This window comes from Diceros bicornis (assembly GCF_020826845.1).
Source record: "Diceros bicornis minor isolate mBicDic1 chromosome 30 unlocalized genomic scaffold, mDicBic1.mat.cur SUPER_30_unloc_1, whole genome shotgun sequence".
In the NCBI taxonomy this organism is placed as follows: domain Eukaryota; kingdom Metazoa; phylum Chordata; class Mammalia; order Perissodactyla; family Rhinocerotidae; genus Diceros; species Diceros bicornis.
The window spans coordinates 4,734,920-4,751,068 of NW_026690899.1; the positions used below are offsets into that span (position 1 = coordinate 4,734,920).

The following is a 16,149-nucleotide window of genomic DNA, read 5'->3' on the forward strand; positions in this document are numbered from 1 at the left end:
GGTCAGACGTGACTTGGGACTCTGGTTTCCCTCACCCTGGACGGGGACAGCCTGTATGTCAGTGGTGAGGGGCTGGGCTATAGCTACGCTCTCTCTGCCAGTCAAAGTTCTGTGTTGCCTCCGTTGCTCTAAAGTGAGTTTTGATCCATCGCTCTCTCTTTCTGGTCGGGGTTCAGTCATCTCATCATGGTGTGACTGCTGAGTTCAGCCACCTTCCACCTCGTTGCCACCTCCCTGAACACCCCTTCCCTCTTCCCTTCTGCTTTTCCCACAAACGTCCCTACATCCTCCCTCATCCTTAATCCTTTATGTTCACCCCAACACTCGCTCAGCTCCTCTCGCCTTCTCTCCACAAGTTATACCTATGGAGCCGCAGCCCCGACTACCACCAGTGAGTATTCCTGGCCCTGATGTCCTGGGTCCCATCGCATTTGGGGTTGGGGAGCAATTGTTCTCCTTCACCCGCTGTCCTTGGTGAGGGAAGGACCTGGAAGGGCCCTAACTCATCCCTTCTCTCTCTCTTGGGTTCTGGTGGAGAGTTCCAGCCCAGGGTGAGAAAGCCTTAGACACAGACATGTTCTCCACCACATTCTGACCCCACATGGTTTTCACTTTTATTCTCTTGAAGCCCCGCCCTTGGTCCCCCTTTTCCAGGTATCCCATCTGTGTCCAGTTTTCTGCCCGTCCATCTCTCTCTCCTCTGTGTTCAGTCTCTCTTATTCGCCCATCTCACTCTCTTGGGCTCCTCTCATCCACAAGCTTGCTCATCCCTCTACTCACACAGTGACCCATCCCCTCACTCTCATTTATGATTCACCTGTGAATGGTGGTCCTGGGACAGCCACTGCTGGAGCCCGGGTGAGCCTGGAAGCTCCTCCCACTCTGTCCCTCCCTGATGACAGCCCTCTCCACAGCTCCTGAGCCAGCCACCACATCCCTGCATACTTGATCATCACCTGTGCCACCAGAAGCCACCACAGGTATCTGGGGGTGCCTTTACCTTCCAAAGAGAAGCTCTCCTGCCCCTACCAGCCAGTCGTGATCCAGGAGCTGGGAAGCCAGGGTGTGAAATTCTGGTTTTAGGACAATCATGTTGATCACAAAGATTATACCAACGATGTAGTCTAAGGCCAGCCCTCAGAGAGCCCCTAGTCTTGTGAATTAACACACCTTTATAACACAATGTGGGAGGTTTTGGGGAGTGGCACCTGGCATAATTTGGAGGGGAAGAGCTTGCTAGAGAAATTTTCACCTGAATGGAGTCTTTAAGAATGAGTAGGACGGACCCTGGCAAATAGAGGATGAAGAGTTTTCCTGGCAGAGGGGATTCCATGAGCAAAGGCTCCAGCCAGAAACAACATGCTGTATGGGGAGAATTGAAATGAATTTGGGTTGCGTGAAGCATGAATTTTAACTTGCAGTAGATGGATAAAATGAGACTGAAAGGTCAGCAGGAGCCAGATTGAGTAGAGCCTTGAGTGCCAGGTCAAGAAGGTTGAACTAAACACTGAAGGCCATAGGGAGCCATGGGTGGTACTAGAGCAGTGGTGGCCCTAGTGAGGTATTCATTACAGAAAGATTTTTCTAGTAGTCCATGTGGAACATCATTTAGACAGAGCATCCATTGTGCCTGCTGGGGTGTTGGTCTAGATGAAGGAATTTAAGACTTGAGTTGGGACAGGGATGGAGTGTATGTGAGGACGAGTGTGCAAGGTGAATGGGTGTTACTGGGAGGGAGGAGGAGCTGAGCAGATATGCTGGTTCTGACTTGGGTGACCACAAGGGTGGGTGGTGGTGCCACTGTGAGAGAAGACGACAGATGATAAAGAGTGCAGGACTCTGGTGTGGTCTCAGGCCAGCTCCCAGTGATGGCCATCGCTCTCCCTCTCGTCTTGCAGCTTTGGGGCACAACCTGAACACCCTCACAGTCAGTGTCAGCATCTCCACCTTCTGGTATTCATCAGACAGGATCAACAGCTCAGCCACGTTCAACTCCACTGAGAGGGTCCTGCAGAGCCTGGTGAGACCCTGGTCCCAGCAGCTCCTGGTGGGTTAAATCCCACCCAGCCCCTCCCCCAACCCCTGTCCCTCCTCCTCATCTTCCTTTCCTTCCTCCCCAGCTGGATCCTTGTTCAAGAAGAGCAGCCTGGGCCCCTTCTCCTTGAGTGGCAGACTGGTCTCCCTCAGGTAAGACCCTCCCTTGAGCACTTGCCCCTAATGACCAGTTTTGTGGCCACCCCTCTCTCAGTTTCCCCACTCACCTCCCATTTCCTCCTTCCTGTTCTGGCCCAAACCCCAGAGGTTTCAGGACCTCTCTCTAGATTCCCCACGTCCCTCTCTCCCCAGGTCTGAGAAGGATGGGGCAGCCACCAGTGTGGACACTGTCTGCACCCACCACCCTGACCCAGTGGTCCACCATGCCTCTGTGCTGGAAGCTGAGAGTCTCCACCTGTCTGCTCTTCCTCTCAGTGGCTCCAGGCTCTGCACCCTGGAGTTTATGCATGCAGAGAGAGCACCAGCTACATTTCCGCAGCATCAGCTGGAACCTCAGCAACCTGGAGCGCACATCCTCGGAGTACACCGCCCTGCATAGAGACACCCAGGACCAGGTGGGGTCTCCCCTCTCCCGTCTCTCCTTGCCCTGAGAGCACCCTCATTCCTCTGCCTGACTTACATCTGTTACATTATTGTTTCAATCCTTCACTTTCCCTGCGTGTCTGGGTTCTCTCACTTCCCAGAGGTGATGTCCTAGCTGCCTTCCCCATTTCTCATGTGGGTAAACTGAAGCTCAGAAATGGGAGTATTTTGCCTAAGGTCACACAATGAGTTAGGGGCAGAGCCAGGATTTGTAGTCAGGTCTCCCTTGCCCCAAGGTCTGTGATCTTTCACTGGCCCAGTGGCCACCTGCATCCCCAGGAGACATCCATCTCACCCACTCTCCCTCCCATTTGTTCTAGGTCACCAAGCTCTACAGAGGCAGCCAGCTGTGAGACATATTCCACTCCTGCCTGGTCACCGACTTGATGTAGGTTGAGGAGATTGGAAGCATTGGTTGAGCTGATGGCTGATGACTCTGAGCTCCTGTGACACATCCTTGATCTGGAAGTCACTTACATGGTGCCCATTCTCCCCCACATCCCTGTCAGCTAATCCTACCATCTCCATCCATAGGTTTTCGGGGGTTGAGAAAAACATGAACATTTGAGGCCAACAACCTCCATCATCCTCCTCCTCCTCCTCTTCTGGAGACTTTCAATAAATATCAGCAGTCTAACTGTGCTCTCCAATAGTGAAGCCACTAACCACATGGGGCAATTTAAATTTTTTATACACCATTGGGATATGATTCACATATTGTGTATAGGGGGGTTGTATTTTTTAGATTTTTGTATATACAATGTCTTCTCCTCTGCAAAACAAATAGTTTTACCACTTCCCGTCCAATCTGGGTTTCTTTTATTCCTTTTTCTTGCCTAATTGCCCTCATTAGAACCTCTAGTACCTGTTATTAACATATGAGATGAGGGAAGACATCATTGATTTGTCCCTGGTCTTAGGGGGAAATTTTCATTCTTTCACATTGAATATGGTGTTAGCCTTGGATTTTTCATCGATGCCATTTATAAGTTGAGAAAGTTTTTTTCTATTCCTAATTTGTTGAGAGTTTTCATTTTTAGGCATGAAGGGCGTTGTATTTTGTGAAATTCTTTTCTATGTATATGGTTGAAAATACGTGGTATGGCCATTATTCTATTACTATGGTGTATTACATAATCAAGTTTTCAGATATTAAGCCAACTCTTCAACTAGAGGTGAGAGATTAAGATGTTCTCAAGTCTGTCCTGGGTCTGCCACATCCCTGAGCACTTTTGGCCTTCTAGATGCCCACAAATACACTGCAGCTTTACAAAGCCCCCTGTGGACATCTCATTCCCCCAATTTTTCTTCGAAGTTTTTGGCTCACCTCTTACCTTCTGCAGCTGGAATCACTCCCTCAGGCCACTAAAATAGAAAACAATTAGCGCTGATTGTTTTTACCAAGTGCCTTGGGGACCCACTTTCCACCCTGGGCAAGCTCTGAGTCAAGTAAGGACAAGCCCTGAACATGGGGCTTTTTCAGGGAGCTGCCAGGCAGGTCAGCTAGTGGCAGTTCGATGGGGATGGTTCTTTTCAGAGCTCTAAACCCATTATGGCTGCTTGGCTGCTGGTTGTCTCAGCCACCATTGTTCTAAGACTGATGGTTTTCAAAGTTATGGAGGATATTGTGAGAGCAGGATGGGAATAGTGAAAGTTATAGTGCCACAAAATTTGCTACCTTTATCAAGATTCGACCGTGTATCTTCACTAAACCCTCCTCAGATTCTTACAAGCCTTTGAAAAATTTCTAGGCTCTGAAAAGTTGATTTTGACCATTTTTACCAGTGTTCTCATTGTTTTTATGCATTTTCAAAAGTCCTTACTCCAAAGTTTCAAAAATGTTCTCCCTGTGGTTATTTATTTATAAATTACGTACTTGAAATTAAATTACATGAGAAATTCAGTTCCTCACTCACACACACTAGCAAAATTTTAAGTGCTCGATAACAACATGGGGCTAATAATGAGTGTATTTGGTAGTGCAGACAAATGTTTGCATTACTGCAGAAAGTTCTCTTGGACAGGACCCAAAAGCAGCTTATCTAGAATCACGGTAGAATTCCAGACACACTTGTTCATCCTTTGTGCCCTTCCAGGTCTGTCCCCCACAGTAACCACACTGGAATGGACTCCCTGTGTACCTTGCCACCGAGACTGGACAGAGTTGCCATCTATGAGGAATTCCTGTGGCTGACCCAGAATGGTACCCAACTGCAGAACTTGACCCCTGACAGGAAGAGTGTCCTTTGGGACGGTAAGGCTCCCTGGTCATTGTGAAAGGAAGTGAGGCCTTTCTGGGAACTCTGGATGCCTGGGGTTGAGAGAGCATTGAACTTTCTCAGGCTGGCAGGTGGTGGCACAGTTCCCCAGTCTTTCCCCAACATTGAGAGAGAGAAAAGAACACCAGTGTAATATTGGTGGCCCTCACCTTCTCCTAGACAGCTCTGTGACCTCAAACTAGTCACCGCCCCTCTCTGGACATTTGTTTCCTTATCTCTGCACTGAAAGCCACTGGGCCAGATGGTCAGTGAGGGCCTCTAGCTGTGTGTGAAGCAGACTTACAGGTTTGGGGGTGGATGTGTTTCCTGATCCACAAGCTGTAGTTTGCCAAGTCCCACTCTAGATGAGCACCAATGCTCTAGAACTTTCTGCAGTGGTGGAATGTTCTATATCTGTGCTGTCCAGTGCATAGACGCATATGGCTGTTGAGTGCTCGAAGGATGGTATTGTGACTGGTCTTTATTGTTACTGATTTTTAATGTTACTGAGGTACTAGAATTTTTATTTTATTTAACTAAAGTTAATTTTATTTCAAAAATAGACTTGTTGCTGCTGCATATCAGACAGCACATCTCTAAGAGTTTGTCTGGATAGAGGTACACGTAGGGGGAACTGCACCCCTCCCCCCATGCCCACTGGGTGCTGTGTGTCCTCCCCTTCTGGACTTTATGTTGTAGCTGGCAATAACAAGAATAGAGAATTGAAACTTATCAATTATTTGATGTGAACAAACTCATACTTGCAGGCGGAAATCAGAAAAGACTTCCTGCAGGAAATTACATTGTAGGTTAATCCTAGAAAATGAATATTAAGCAAATAGATAAAAGAGAAGGGGATGATGTGTTTCTAGGCACGGAAGAACACTTTTCAGTGTGAATTAACAAATTTAGAGAGATCCCATAGGCTTGCCAACTGTGATGACCCATTCTCCCCCCGGCCGTCGTAAGAAAGTCCATTCAAATTCAGTCCTCTGTGCCCAGAGGTATGAATTTGGTTTAATTAATTACACTTTTGTTCTGTGATAATGGCCTTGGATTTTGTAGCAAAGTGTGCTCACTTTTTAGAGATGGAACTAAAATGGGGTGAAACATCATGATGTCTACTTTACTTTAATATTTCATTGAATACGTGAGATGATTCAAGTGGGGCAAGTGTTAATAATTTATACATTGATGAAATATTGTTTTAATTGGATGGACTATACATTGTTAAATATAGATGATGGATGTTTATGAGACTGTTCCCTTTATTTTTCTGTGTATCTAAAAAGTTATATGAAAAAGTGTGAAACACACTCACATTCATTCTCCATTTCATTCACTTCCAGAATATTCTCCCAACAGAGATGACACCTTGATTGTGAAGCCTGGTAAGCCTGCAGGAAGCCACATCCCAGGGTAGGAGGTGAGTATCTTGATGTTGTGCCTCACGAAGAGAACCATGTGAACAGGTTTTTGGATGATGAGGAAAGTTGGCCAACCCTTGTCAAGGAGGGTTGAGGCACAGTGGGGTTAGCAGGAGCACTGGGGCGATGACAGGAGGTGGTTCACCCCACCACTTGTCACCCCAGACCTCCTTTTCTGGGCCCTCATCCTCATCTTCTTGGCGGGACTCCTGGTGCTTATACAGGCCTGACCTGCTGTCTTCTGGTAAGACATGACGTGTTGCTTGTCTTCTTACTATTGGGTTGTAAGAGCTCTTTATATAATATAAATACAGGTCCTTTTCTAGGGATATGTTTTGCAGATGTTTTCTCCCAGTCTGTGCGTGGCTTGCCTTCTCCTTCACAACATGAGTCATTGGGGAAATGTAAGGGACAGTCATCATGAGATTCCACCACACTTGAGAATGGCTATAATTAAAAAGACTGACTATAGCAAGTGTTGTTGAAGATGTCAAGTCACTGAAACTCTCATCGAGTGCTGGTGGAAAATAGCTTGGATGCGTCTTTAATAATTCCATATGTCTACCCAGCCATTCCTCTCCTAGGAATCCATCCAAGGGAAATAAGCCCATATGTCTATACACAGACTTGTACACACGTGTTGATAACAACATATTTATAGTAGACAAAAACGGAAAACAACACAAATGTCCATCTACTGGTGAACGGATATGCAAAGTGTGGTATATCCCCACCTTGGAATACTATTCAACCATAAAAAAGAATGAATTATTTTTTCTTTTTTAATTATTTTATTGAAATTATAAAGGGTTTTAACATTGTGTAATTTCGGGTGTTCATTATTATTTGTGAATTTCTGTATAGACTGCATCGTGCTCAGCACCAGTAGTCTAACTTTTATCCATCCCCATGCATATGTGCCCCTTTAACTCTTTCACTCAACACCCAGCCCCCTTCCCCTCTGGAAACCACTAATCTGTTCTCTTCATTCCTGTTTATGTTTATCTTCTACATATGAGTGAAATCATGCATATTTGTCTTTGTCTGGCTTATTTCATTTAACATCATGCCCTCAAGGTCCATCCAGGTTGTTGCAAACAGGACAATCTTGTCTTTTTTTCTGGCTGAGTAGTATTCCTTTGTATATAATACACACCACATTTTCTTTATCCATTCATCTGTAGCAGGGCACTTGGGTTACTTCCATGTCTTGGCTATTGTGACTAATGCTGCAGTGAATGCAGGTGTGCATAAATCTCTTTGAATTGTTGATTTCAATTTCTTTGGATAAATACCCAGTAAAGGGATAGCTGGAAGGTATGGTATTTTTATTTTTATTTTTTTGAGAAATCTCCACACTGTTTTCCCTGGTGGCTGCACCAGTTTGCATTCCCACCAGCAGTGTGTGAGGGTGCGCTTTTCTCCTTATCCTCTCCAACATTTGTTATTTTTTGTCTTGGGAATTATGGCCATTCCGACAGGTTTAAGGTGAACTCTCATTGTAGTTTTGATTTGAATATTCCTAATAATTAGTGATGTTATACATTTTTTCATGTGTCTGATGGCCTTCCATATATCTTCTTTGGAAAAATGTATATTCATATACTCAGCCCATTTTTAGATTGTATATCATAGCTGCAAATCCTTCTGGTTACTGTATGTGGGACGTGGCCTCAGCATATCCGAACAAGTGGTGAGTCTGTGCGCGTCCGGGATCCGAACCTGGGCTGCCAGTAGAGGAGCGCACGCACTTAACTATTAAGCCACGGGGCCGGCCCTGTCTTTTCGTTTTGTTCATCATTTCCTTTGCCTTGCAGAAGGCTTTTAGTCTCATGTAGTCCCATTTGTATATTTTTTTCTTTTCTTTCCCTTGCCTAAGTAGACATGGTATTGGGAAGGGTGCAGCAAAGACCGATGTCAAAGACTGTACTGCGTATATTTTCTTCTAGGAGTTTTATGATTTCAAGTGTTAGATTCAAGTTTTTTATCCATTTCTAGTTAATTTTTGTGTATGGTGGAAGATAATGATCTACTTTCATTTTTTTGCATGTGTCTGTCCCGTTTTCCCAACAGCATTTATTGAAGAGACTTTCCTTTCTCCATTGTATGATCTTGGCTCCTTTGTGAGAGATTAACTGACTACAGATGTGTGGTTTTCTGTCTGGGCTTTCAGTTCTGTTCCATTCATCTATGAGTCTGCTTTTGTGTCAGTACCATGCCATTTTCATTACTATAGCTATGTAATATATTTTCAAGTTAGGATTGTGATGCCTCCAGCTTTGTTCTTTCTTCTCAGGATTTCTTTGGCTATTTGAGGCCTTTTGTTATTCCATATATCTTTTAGGATTCTGTGTTCTATTTCTATGAAGAATGTCATTGGGATTCTGATAGGGATTACATTGGCTCTGTAGATTACTTTAGGTAATATGGACATTTTAACTGTGTTTATTCTTCCAATCTATGTGCATGGAATATCTTCCCATTACTTCAGATCATCATTGATTTCTTTCAATAATGTCTTATAGTTTTCATTGTATAGGTCTTTAACCTCTTTGGTTAAATTTATCCCTAGAAACTTTTTTCTTTTTGTTGCAATTGTAAATGAGATTGTATTCTTGAGTTCTCTTTCTGTTAGTTCATTATTAGAGTATAGAAATGCAACTGATTGTGGTAAGTTGATTTTGTATGCTGCAACTTTGCTGTAATTGTTGATTATTTCTAATAGTTTTCTGATGGATTATTTAGGATTTTCTATATTTACAATCATGTCATCTGCAAACAGCAAGAGTTTCCTTTCCTCCTTTCCAATTTGGATTCCTTTTTTTTTGTCTTTTTCCAGCCTAATTCTTCTGGCCAAAACCTCCAGTACTATGTTGAATGGGAGTGGCGAGAGTGGGCACTTTTGTCTTCTTCCTGTTCTCAGAGGAATGGCTTTAAGTTTTTCACCATTAAGTATGATGTTGTCTGTGGGTTTGTGATATATGACCTTTGTTGTGTTGAGGTACTCTCCTTCTATACCCATTTTATTGAGAGTTTTTATCATAAATTGATGTTGGATCTTGTCAAATCCTTTCTCTACATATGTGGAGAGGATCATGTGATTTTTATTCCTCATTTTGTTAATGTGGTGTATCACATTGATTTCTGGATGTTGAACCATCCCTGCATCCCTGGTATAAATTCCACTTGATAATCTTATATGATCCTTTTAATATATTGCTGTGTTCGATTTGCTGATATTTAGCTGAGGATTTTTGCATCTGTGTTCATCAGTGATATTGGCCTATAATATTCCTTCTTTGTGCTATCCTTGCCTGCTTTTGCGGTCAGGGTGATGTTGGCCTCATAGAATGAATTAGGAAGTCTTCCATCTTCTTCAACTGTTTCGAATAGTTTGAGAAGCATAGGTATTAAATCTTGTTTGAATATTTGGTAGAATTCTCCATAGAAGCCATCTGGTCCTGGACTTTTGCTTTGGGAGTTTTTTATGATCATTTCGATCTCTTTACTTGTGATTGGTCTGTTCATTTATTCTATTTCTTCTTGAGTCAGTTTTGGGAGGTTGTATGAATTTATCTATTTCTTTTAGGTTATCCAATTTGGTGGCATGTAAGTTGTTCAGTGTATTCTCTTACTGTCCTTTGGATTTCTGTGGTATCTGTTGTAATTTCTCCTCTTTCATTTCTAATTTTATGTCTTTGAGCCTTCTCTCTTTTTTTCTTAGTGAATCTGGTTAAGGGTCTGTCAATTTTGTTTCAATCTTCTCAAAGAACCAGCTCTTTGTTTCATTGATCCTTTCTACAGTTTTTTTAGTTACTATTTCATTAATTTCTGCTCTAATTTTTATTATTTCCTTCATTCTGCTGACTTTGGGCTTCATTTGTTCTTCATTTTCTGGTTCTATTAGGTGTAGTTTAAGGTTACTTATTTTATATTTTTCTTGTTTGTTGAGGTGCGCTTGTATTGCTATGAATTTCCTTCTTAGAACTGCTTTTGCTGCATCCCATAAGAGTTGTTTTGTTGTCTTTTCATTTTCATTTGTCTTCAGGTATTTTTTGATTTCTCCTTTGATTTGTTCATTGATCCAATGGTTCTTCAGTCATGTGTTCTTCAGTCTCCACATATTTGTGACTTCCTCATCTTTTTTCTTGTAGTTGATTTCAAGTGTCATAGCATTGTGGTCAGAAAAGAAGCTTGATATGATTTCAATCTTAAATTTATTCAGGCTTGCCTTGTTTCACAACATATGGTCTATCGTTGAGAAGGTTCCATGTGCACTTAAGAAGAATGTGTATTCTGCTGTTTTGGGAGCGTATGCTCTCTCTATATCCATTAAGATCATCTGATCATATTTTTTATTTAATTCCACTATTGTTTCCCCACTCTGCATGAACTATCCATGGATGTAAGTGGGGTGTTCAAGTCCCCTGTTATTATTGTGTTGCTGTTAATTTCTCCCTTTAGGTCTATTAATAGTTGCTTTATATTCTTTTATGCTGCTGTGTTAGGTGCATACATCTTTATAAGTGTTATGTCCTCTTATTGGAAAGTCCCCTTTATCATTATATACTGCCCCTCTTTGTCTCTCATAGTCTTTTTTATCTTGAAGTCTGCTTTGTCTGATATAATTATGGCAACACCTACTTTCTTTTATTTGCCATTTGCTTGCAGTATTGTCTCCCATCCCTTCATTCTGAGCCTGTTTGTTTTTAGAGCTGAGATGTGTTTCCTGGAGCCAGCATATTGTTGGGTCTTGTTTTATAATCCACCCCACCACTCTGTATCTGTTGATTGGAGAATTCAATTGATTTATATTTAGAGTGATTACTGATACATGAGGACTTAGTCCCACCTAATCTATATTTCTATTGTTTCTCTTCCTTTGTGTTTCTGACTACAATTTCATTTTGGGCGTTTTCTGTGGAGGTTTTCTCTTTTTCTATGATTTATGGTTCTGCTATGATTTTTTGTTTGCTGGTTACTGTGAGATTTGTATGAAGATCTCATAGATAATAGTTCATCTTCTGATAGCCTCTTAACTCCATTAGTCTAAGTGGGATCCATCCCTTTCTTCTTTTCCTTCTGAGTTATTGTTGTCACAAGTCATTTATTTTTGAGTTGTGCATTTGTGACTAAGTTGAAGTGTTTATAGTTACTTTTGATGTTTTCCTTCTCTTCTTCTTTTAAGTTATAATTAAGTATTTGCTACCTTGTTGTGAAACACAGCTGTAGCTTTCTGATTTTGTCTGTCTATTTATCACTCTGGTCAAAGATTTGTAAACATTTTCCTTCTTTTTGTTTCAGGTATGAGGGTGTTCTTGATCATTGCTTGTATGGGAGATCTAGTGGCGATGAAATCCCTCAGCCTTTGTTTATCTGGGAAAACATTTATTTCTCCATTGTATCAAAAGGATCATTTCACTGGATACAGTATTCTTGGCTGAAAGTTTCTCTTTTTCAGTATTTTTAATATATCATTCCATTCTTTCCTTGCCTGTAAAGTTTCTGCTAAGAAATATGCTGAAATCATGATAGGGGTTCCTATGTAGGTTATTTTCTTCTATCTTGCTTCCCTGAATATTTTTTCTTTGTCATTGGCTATTTCCAATTTTACTATTATATACCTTAGAGAAGGTCTTATAGCATAGATGTAATTAGGCATTCTCTTGGCTTCATGTACTTGTAGGTCCAGTTCTTCCCCAGGTTTGGGAAGTTCTCAGCTATTATTTCTTTGAACAAGCTCTCTGCTCCTTTCTCCCTCTTTTCTCCCTCTGGGATACGTATAATTCTTATGTTGCTTTTATAATTGAGTCATATATTTCTCCAAGAATTCCTTTAATTTTTAAAAATCTGAGTTCTCTCTCCTCGTCCACTGGAAGCATTTCTATATTTCTATCCTCTAAATCACTAATTCTTTCATCCATAATATCAGCTCTATTTTTTAAGGATTCTAGATTCTTTTTTATCTCATTAATTATGTTCTTCACATCCAGAATTTCTGCTTGTTTTTTTTAATAGTTTCAGTTTCTTTTATGAAGTATTCATTTTCCTCATTAATTTTATTTCTGAGTTCATCGAACTGTCTGAACATTCTTGTAACTTGGTGAGTTTCTTTATGACAGTTATTTTGAATTTTCTGTCATTTAGATTGTAAATTTCTGTGACTTCAATGTTCATTTCTGGAGATTTGACATTTCCTTCTGCTCTGAATCGTTAGTGTAGTTTCTTATGGTGTTTGATGAACTAATCTTTTCCCTGCATATTTGTGGTAGTATCAGGTCACAGATTCCACCTGCTACCGCTGTGGGGGAAGCATGAGCTGTGTCTCTGATCCCACCCCATACGCTGGAAGTTGTGTGAGTACAGTGGCTGTTCCCACCCGCTGGGAAAGCATTCACAATGGGCTCAGAGATGCCGCCACACAGAGACACGTACCCAGTTGTGAGACCGCAGCACTACTATGGGTATTTGTGCCATCTCGGAAAGCATTTGCATGTGCGCGCATATCTGCTGCTGCCTTTTCTTATGCTCGTGCCAGCCTCTGTGCTTGGCGGGTGGGACTTCTTCACGGGTTCTGAGCATTCCCCAATCATTGGGACTGCAGTGGCACGGTGGGCTTTCCAACCATCCAGGAAAACATTCATGTGCAGGTCCAGGGCTGCCGCCAACCCCTCCCAGAGTTGCTCCAAGACGCATTCCTACTTTTGGGGATGCAGCAGTACTATTGGCTCTCACGTCAACCTTGGAGGCACTCGGGCGTGTGTACAGTGCTGCCAGGGAAGTCTTGGGGATAGGAATGAATTCATAGTACATGCAATGACAAGCATAAATCTCAGAATAATTATGCTGAGTGAAAGAAGCCAGTAAAAAATGAGTACATAGTATATGATCTCCTTTATAAAAATTCTTGGAAAATACAGGAAAATCTATAGGGACATATACCGGATCACTGGTTGCCTGGGAATGAGAATGTGTTTGCAAACTGCAGGGAAGGAGGAATTAAAATGAGCATAAGGAAATTTGGGATGGATGGCTGTTCCTTTTCCTGATTGTGGTGATGGTTCAACAGGTTATAATCAAAATGTATCAAATTGTTCACTTTAAATGTCTGCAGTTTACTGTATGTCCTTAATACTTCAATTATGCTAGAACATGTAGGGGAAAGAGAGGGAGAGAGAGCCAAAAGAGGGAAAAGGGGAGGAAAAGAGGACAGAGGGTGAAAATTAAGTGGAAAACAAAGAGGGAGACATAGGAAGCATTGGGTCTCTGTGGTTTTGGCATCTCCTTCGTCTGGAGTCTCCCATACTTGGCAGCTGACTGGACCATTCTGATGCGCTCTCCTCACCTCACAAGTCACTGTCAGCGGAAGAAGGAGGGCAACTGAGAGGTCCAGTGACGATGCCTGGGCTATTACCTGCCTCATGGCTACCTACAGAAGCTGCGATGAGTAGATCTAACTAGGTCTGATGTCCCATTTTCCTAGCTGGTGTCCAGAGGAACTTGGCTGGAACACAATGAACCTACATTGGACGGACACAGGCTCCGAGCCTTTCTAGACTTGGCCCCTAACTGGCTTACAGGGGAATATGCTGAAAGATTTCACCTTCCTTAAGTCCTGAAAATGACTACAAATTCTGTCCTATGGTGTCACACCAGTTCATCCCTCAGGGACACCAGAATTGGTGAAACCAGCACAGATATTGCCATCGTGTAAAACCGAATCCCCACTTCAGTGCAAGTTTTCCCTTCTTGGGAAACTTTGGAACATCCCTCAGCTTGACTCTGTGCAGCCATCACACCCCTCTCAGTTCCTCCATTTTCCTCCCCCACTGAAGGCCTGGCAGTCTCAGGTTCCCCTTTTCTGCTTCATTCTCTGAAGCTCAGATTCACCAGGACTTCCAGATCAATCTCCATCGATGGCTCCTCTCCCCACTCATGGGTCCTCCATGATGGGAAACAGGCCAAGTTGGGAGGAGTGGGTGAGACATGTCTCTGCAGTCACCTTGGGCCTTGGGAGCTGAAATGACTAGGTGTCTGGGAAGCCTGAATCCCAGAGTAATACCAAGGTTCTGGGAAGAGAGTGTTTGCTCTGGATGTAAAAGGGAATAAAACTCGAGGGGAGAAAACTGAGGGAAAAGAAAGAATCTTTTTTCATCTTTCTCTGTACAGAGTTCAATGAGCCTCACAGCAGAGGCGCCCCAACAAGCAGTCTAGAGCATCCCAGGCATGAGGCAGGCTGCGCTGTTCTGCTGTGGGTCTGTGGGAAAAGATTACATTATCTGTACACACTGTGCAGACGACCACAGCTGAAGATACCGAAGGGCTGAGAATTAAATTCACGGTCATGCCACTCTCTCATACTTTTTGTGTGTGAGCTTCACATTCTCAATCTTAAGCAGTGATTCTCTGAGAATGCAGACTTCAAGATTATAATGATTAATAATTTTATTAATCATTGCATACATTATATGTTATACACTATACATTATAATTATAAATTAATGTTTAATTATTATTATACATTAATATATTATTACATATTACATTATTATAATAATATCATTATAATGATTAATAATAGTTATCATTATTGACTAATTTCTGCTAAGCAACATGACTGGCAAGCTCTGCATGTATTATCTCAGTTACAGTCACTATTTTTAGGGTTTTATTCCCATTTTAAGCTAAAGGTATGGAGGTTCAGATATATTAAATAACGACAAAAAAGGAAAATAATTACTACAAAGCTTAAATAAACACCTATTCAAACTATGTGTCAAAGAAAGAAAGACGTTATCTGACCTACAAACAGACTCAAACTTGACCTCCCACAGGTCCACAGTGAAAGAAGCGGTAAAGAATGTACATCAGGAAGAAGAAATGTGAACCCAGGAAAACATAACAGGAGTCACGAGGAAAGGAAAAAACAGTCTGTCTAATTTAGTATTAGTTTTAAAACAAGACATGAAAAACACATTCGAACCCAAATCCAGATGATTACCACATGGAAGAATAGAGGAGAGAAGATTTAGCTAAAAATAACTCATTTTTTAGGGAAGATATAAATACTAAGATACTCTATTATTGTTGAACACATTGCTCTCAGAAACTGATAAATCTGTGGGACAAAAGTAAGTAATGATAAAGAGGATTTGAAGAGTGCAACATACTCGATCAGGCAAATAGACAAATCCCAAGACACTGGCTTATTGTGAGACTTGTGATGCTGAAAACAGTCGTTCTCCTGACAGCATGATACTGCAATGGCATAACAATTTTCATGAATCAAATTTCCAACACATATAAATCTAAAAAAAGGGAAAATCCAGTATTTCATTATGTGCGGTTGTGATTCAACATGCAACAAATACCAGAAAAATAGAGACCCAGAAGTAGGTGTCTTTTTTGAGAAGACAGATATAACAGCTCTTTAGTGAAATATGTTGGAATCTATTGCAATATTACACAAAAAGGACAATTCATTTGGACTATGTAGGTCTTCTCTGTGACTGTGAGGGCAAAACTCGAAAGAATTCCCTGACTGTGATAACTCTCTGTTGATCTTAAAATACAAATGCATAACACTCAGGAAAGGAAAATGAGAGAACAAAATGAGAAAGAAAGATCTCCTTTCTCTCCTCACCTGAAACCAAATCTCCCACCTCAAAAGGATCACTGTCTGTATCTTCTCTGTCATGCAAAGGAATCAAAGAAAGGAAAACTATTGGTATATATTAAAGTTTCAAAAGCTCAAAGCAAGAAGACATCAGGACCCCTGCAGAGGCATTACTGTAGTGTGAGCTCCATGTCATCTGGACCATTTTGTC

General features: G+C 41.9%; 1 long non-coding RNA gene across 2 annotated transcripts; it reads left to right on the forward strand.

Annotated features, from left to right (window-relative positions):
• The first annotated feature begins 1,979 nt into the window (after positions 1 to 1,979).
• Positions 1,980 to 6,304, forward strand: LOC131402073 (uncharacterized). 2 transcript variants are annotated; one of them, XR_009218243.1, is made up of 5 exons: positions 1,980 to 2,020; positions 2,121 to 2,187; positions 2,470 to 2,609; positions 2,958 to 3,025; positions 6,245 to 6,304. It is a non-coding gene; the product is annotated as an uncharacterized LOC131402073 (long non-coding RNA). The 2 variants fall into 2 exon arrangements; XR_009218244.1 differs by having other exon boundaries at positions 2,479 to 2,609.
• Positions 6,305 to 16,149: the final 9,845 nt, after the last annotated feature.